The sequence below is a fragment of the Halyomorpha halys genome, unplaced genomic scaffold (genome assembly GCF_000696795.3).
Source record: "Halyomorpha halys isolate HHAL.00 unplaced genomic scaffold, Hhal_1.1 Scaffold56.1, whole genome shotgun sequence".
Lineage (NCBI taxonomy): Eukaryota > Metazoa > Arthropoda > Insecta > Hemiptera > Pentatomidae > Halyomorpha > Halyomorpha halys.
The window spans coordinates 1,289,750-1,295,406 of NW_027115012.1; the positions used below are offsets into that span (position 1 = coordinate 1,289,750).

Here is a 5,657-nt window from a genome sequence, read left to right on the forward strand (position 1 = left end):
CTTACAGATAGAGTATTACAGAAAATGGACTAAAATAATGTAGAAAGGACAATAGGCGCTGATTTACAAACTTATAGATGTTTTGACACTTATTTCAGCTCAATAGAAATTATTACTGGAGTCAAATTTGTTAATATGATTGGCAATGGAACATTCATTTCGTCTGTAGTTTTTTTTTTCAATTTTTAACATTTAGATCACTTTTCCACGCAAGGACTCTCACGTATTAAAAGTTAAAAAAAAATACGTTGCTAATTTGAATAACATTTTTTTTTCTCTATTTCACTGGAAGGCGCTTGGAATAGGCTAAACCTTGATAGTGCATAACTATTTCTTATTTATTTTTTCACGGAACGACCTTTAAAACCACGCGAATATCATTACTTTTGGCTTCTCTCTTGTTTTTGATTTTTCTTTCCTTCCATTTTTCCCTCATTATCTCGGCGTGCCTTTGTTTTCTTTCTTCTGTCCATGCGACAATCCTTTTCGAATTCTTCTTTCCCACAAGAACCTTGATTTCCTTCAGTCTTTTCCTATATCTTTCTCCATCTAGACAGTCCTGGTCCGTTATTTCTAGACTTTCTGTCTCTTCCTTCATCTGCCTGATGTTTCCTCCTGAGCTTTTGTATCCTCGGATTTTTTGGAATATATCCTATTTATTTATAACTATTATTTTTTTCTAATCATGCTTTTCGTTAATTGAGAGTTTATATCGCATTTGCTTCATTCTAGAACTCTGTTAATCAATAGATGATAAAATTACTTGTTTTCTACAATAAGTAAATTGTACAAAAGAAGAAGGAACATTAGAATCTCAGTTAATTTTATTTTTTAAAACCTTTAATAAATGTTGAATTTTTTCATATCCTAACATAAATATATGCGTAAATAAATGTTTCGAAAATGCTTGGTTGTATATTGCTTCTTAAAATAAAGATATAAATGTAAATTTTTTATAACAATGATTTTATTACAAATTACACAGTATTTGTGTCTTAATTAAATACGTCATACTTCTAATAATGGAAAAAAAATCATTATTTTCAAAATTATAATCTGGTAAAATAACTAATTTCATACTATTGGCATAATAATTCAAAATTTATAATGACATTAAATTTATTTGGTCACTCTGAAAGGAAAGTTGTAAAAACTCACATGCGTATGTATGTTTTCAGTAAAAAAAAATTCTCTTGACTCTTTTGAGTCACTTCTGCAGTAATGTTAAATACGCCTGTATAGGAGTCTAGAAAATGGGACTCATGGAAGCAAGAAGAAAAGGAAACACTTCACCACGTGCCTAAAAAGTCACACCCCTTTCCAACGAAATTCGAGAATAAAATTGAAAAAGAAACTGTATAAAATAAAGAAAATACACACGGACCGTATGAGAAGTAATATTAAGGATTTCTGTGTCAAAAAAAGTGAAATTCTTGCTTTTAAGAGTCAATATAACTTTTAAGTTTTGTTTATAATATTTATTATTTATTTATTTGTCTTTGGGAATAGCCCCTTATTAATAGAGTTAGCCACAACTCGACATAATGATAAATTATTTATAAATAAAATAAGTAATCTCAAGTTATAAACAATTAAATAAAGAGATGACAAGTATACAAATGTGCCTCGATAGTTATAAAAAAAAAAATAAAACAGTTCGAATATATATAAATAAGAACTGTATTTGATATTAATAAACAAATTGTAAATATAGTTTTCTCCTTTTTTGTTTTTTAAATTTGAAATTTTATTATTTTTCATGATTAAAATAAATTCAATAATAATAAAATTGGGAAGCTTACTAGTGTATGAAAAAAATCCATTTTTTTTTTTTAGTATAATATAATGCAATCCACAGTGATGTTAATGTTTGCTTATGCATACTGACTAAGCTTCAATCTTGGAAACATAACCAATATCATTATATATACTAGAATATATTAGCTAAACCATAGCAATATTTGATATTAAAAAGAAATATAAATAAATTAAATTAAAAGAAAACATTTTTTTTTCAAAAACAGTAAGTGATATTTGAAATAATAAAGATTTATATAAATTAAATGGTTCTGGAATTAAAAGACTGCGAGTTTCACTGTTCTTAGACCTATTCGAAAAAATCCATGTACTTTATAAGATTTAATGATTAATAATTAATCATTGAATTGGCCAGTTGCAAAATGTCATCCAAGTCAAATGCCATCCAAGATTTTTTTTACAGAAATTAAAAATAACTCTTTTTGATTTTATTTTTATAGCTAATTAAAGAAAATTGGGCATTTTCGTTCTGAACCCAATTTCATAAGTACTTTAAATAAACTTTGCATAGTTTTTGTGTCATTTAATTCAAATAGTTTAAAACTATTAAGCGCCAATATTTCGTCCTAGTTTACTGGACTTTTTAATTTCGTTTTATAACATATTTGCTCCTTTATTTTACTCCTTGATATATTTATTCTTGCCTTATTTTCTTAATGTTTCCATCTTTTATATTTTACTATATTTGTTCTTTATTTTTCTTGTATCCATTATTATATTTGGTATTACTCCAATTGCAAATTTTATGCCGTATATTTATTACTGTGTTTCTTGTTTATTTATGCTTATCTCTTTACATCAAATTTCTATTCTCTTTAATTTACTGTTTATTTTTGTATAAGTTATCACATACTTTTTACGATATTCCTGCTATAGTTGACTTTATATTTCATATCATTTTATACTTCTACACAATTTAAAGTATTTTTAGTTTTTGTATCTTGTTTTTAGGCCTGATGAAAAGCTAGCAATAGTTTTATACTATTTTAGTTCTCCGTATCATCTTCCTTAAAAAAATTTAATGTTTCTTTAGTGTAAAATCTATAATCTGGCGCTTAGATTAAAAATTTCTCTGTGTTGATACGATGTGTCACCAAGCCTGGGAAAATTGTCCTCCCAGATTAGCTCACGGTTGTGTGTCAAAGTTGATTTAACTTATAATTAGTTTTAGTATGTTTGGATATTAGCCATGTTCCGTTGCATCTCGAACACCAATACCCCAGTCATCCTGTGGCAGACAGCTTCATGGCTGTCTAGAGTTCTCCAGGACGTGGAATGAGATGTTCGCTCGCTAACGTTCGGCTGGAATTCCAGTGATGTTGAGCGGTAGCACTCCTCATGACAAGGCCACTCAAAGACCAAAGGTCAATAGTTCAAACCTTTGCATCAGATCCAGGAAATGGAAAGTTAACTTTATTCAATTTTTTATTCGCCAACTCCTAAAGTATATTGGTGGGGGTGGGGAGAGGTCAATTTCGTTTGTTAAGACTAAATTAATATATTTCAAGACTTAAAAGTAGCGAAGAATAGCAATGAATAATTTATTTATTAGTTAAATTTTCTTGTTAGCTTAAAGTCAGATAAATTATTAATTGCATTTCCGATGAATAAGTCAGATTTTTTAAAATAAATTATAACTATAAAGAAAGAGAAAGGAACGAGTTACTCTTCTTTAAAATTATTAATAATTTACACAATAAGCTGGAATCTGGCCTTTATTAGGAAAGTTAGGAGACACCTTTGAAATGAAGATAAACGTAAAAGATGAAGAGGCGAGGAGGAGTGGGGGAAAGAGTAGAGAAAGACAAGAAGAAAACTTCATAGGAACAATCGCGAGACTTTTCATCGGATTTTCCAATAACGAAGCGTTATTAAATTGTTGAGAAAAGTAAACATGGTCGGTTATACTGGAGGCCGGTTATCGAGTCGGGATTTTCTAAGCAATCATCCTTCAATATGCACTCGACTGAAGATTGAGTGTTGGTTCTTTTTAGTATCTCATAAAGATTTTTCCATAATATATACCTACTGATATTTTCACTTCTTTTTTTAAAATTTATCTGGACATTTCGTGAAAAGTATGAAACTATGTTTAAGGTTGATGTGTAATAGATTGGTAATGAGAGCGTTACAGTACATATCTAATGTCATCTAATGCTAATTCTGGCAAAAGCGGTATGAGTCAAACCTGTAGTTTTTTGATTTTCAAATTTTTTGAAGAATTTCTTTAACTTTTTTTTTAAATAACAATTTTTCTGTTAAAACTATTAATTCATAAACTTATCTAACTATTAGAAAACATTTGAAGTTAATACACTCAGTGATTAATTAAAGATTTTTTCAAAATTAATTTTGATGAGAACAGAAGGACTTACATCACTTTTGCTCTTAACGGCTAAATTATTTACTAATCTAAGACATTACTAATCTGTGGATGTAAAATTTGAGGAACAGTTTTGAAATAAAATAAAATAATATATCTACATAAGAAAACCCATAAGCATGTCTCTGTCTTGGTATTGCGGGTACTGTATAATTCTGCGGCTATTTCTAGATTATGTTAATTGAAAATTTATGATCATTTTATATATTATATAACGTCTGACCCGTGTCCATTTTTAAGTTAGGAATAAAAAAAATGTATTAATACTAACAAAAGATATCCAAAAAGTCTCTAAATTTCTTTATTAAATCCTATTATACATACAACGTTTCGGCCGATCTGGTCACTCCTAATTTTTGTTTGATACCATCAAATTTATTTATAAAACTTTGCAAGCTCTCAATGTTATAGTGACAAATACAGGTTTGTTTTGACTGTGTTAAATTGACTTAGGCATAATAACGTGCTAAGTTTTATAAATAAATGTGAAGCTGTGAAATTAAAAACAAAATTGTGCTTGATGATGGATGGATCGGTCGAAACGTGGAATATGTAATATGATTTAATATAGGAAGTGTTGAGGCTATTATTAATAAAACTAATAATCTTGAACTAGATAATACAAATATATATTTAAAAAATGATAAAGCTTTAAGAATTTAAAAAATGACTTTATGTTTTAATTTTTAATTAAAAATCTTTACAATATACTTATTTAGAAAGCTTACTATTGATAATAAAAGGATTTTTCAAGAAAAAATCGTATTTAATATTTTTTTATTTGTTCTTATTCTGTTCAATTGATAGTCAATAGATGAAGGGTGATATTACTTATCCTTGCGCAAACCCTTAATTTTTTTTTATTAAATATTCTTACTTATAATTAATGAAATATTTTATTAATTTCGAACGATACTAGTCATTGAAGACTTGGCTCAGTAGGCAACAAGACCCCTCACCTTCCGACAACTTCATTAAATTTTTGACTAATGACTGGTCGTTTATCACAGAGGGAGGGCTGTGTGTGCCAGGCAGACAGATAATTACCTGGCCAATCAGACTCGAGTAGACGGTTCAGGTATCTGTTTTCCTCCGTATTAGCCAGCCCAAGGCCTTCCATTTGGATTGTTGCATATTGCTAGAGAACTTTCTGGAAAGTAGTATTTTAATTGTGTTTCTGGTTAACTAACTTATTTACTATTATTATTTTAGCAAACATTCATTTAAAAAAATCTTTTTCTTAACACTTTCTTTCCTATAATACGGTACGAGTAATAGGTTATTTTTTTAATAATGGCTAAGTTTACTAGTGACAACAAAAAAAATAATGTCATCTACGAAACTAGTGAATTGATTTTTCATGTTTTACCGTGTACTAATAAAAAAAATAAATATTAAATCTATTTCGTATGTTGTTGTTTTTTTTCTTATCTCCTGGAACAAAGAAAAGGGCATT

At 28.3% G+C, this 5,657-nt stretch overlaps 1 protein-coding gene across 1 annotated transcript in view; it reads left to right on the top strand.

Moving 5' to 3' along the window:
- LOC106692433 (uncharacterized) overlaps positions 1–5,657 on the top strand; it is a gene marked incomplete at its 5' end in the record, with an annotated part of 33,356 nt that overhangs the window by 13,936 nt on the left and 13,763 nt on the right.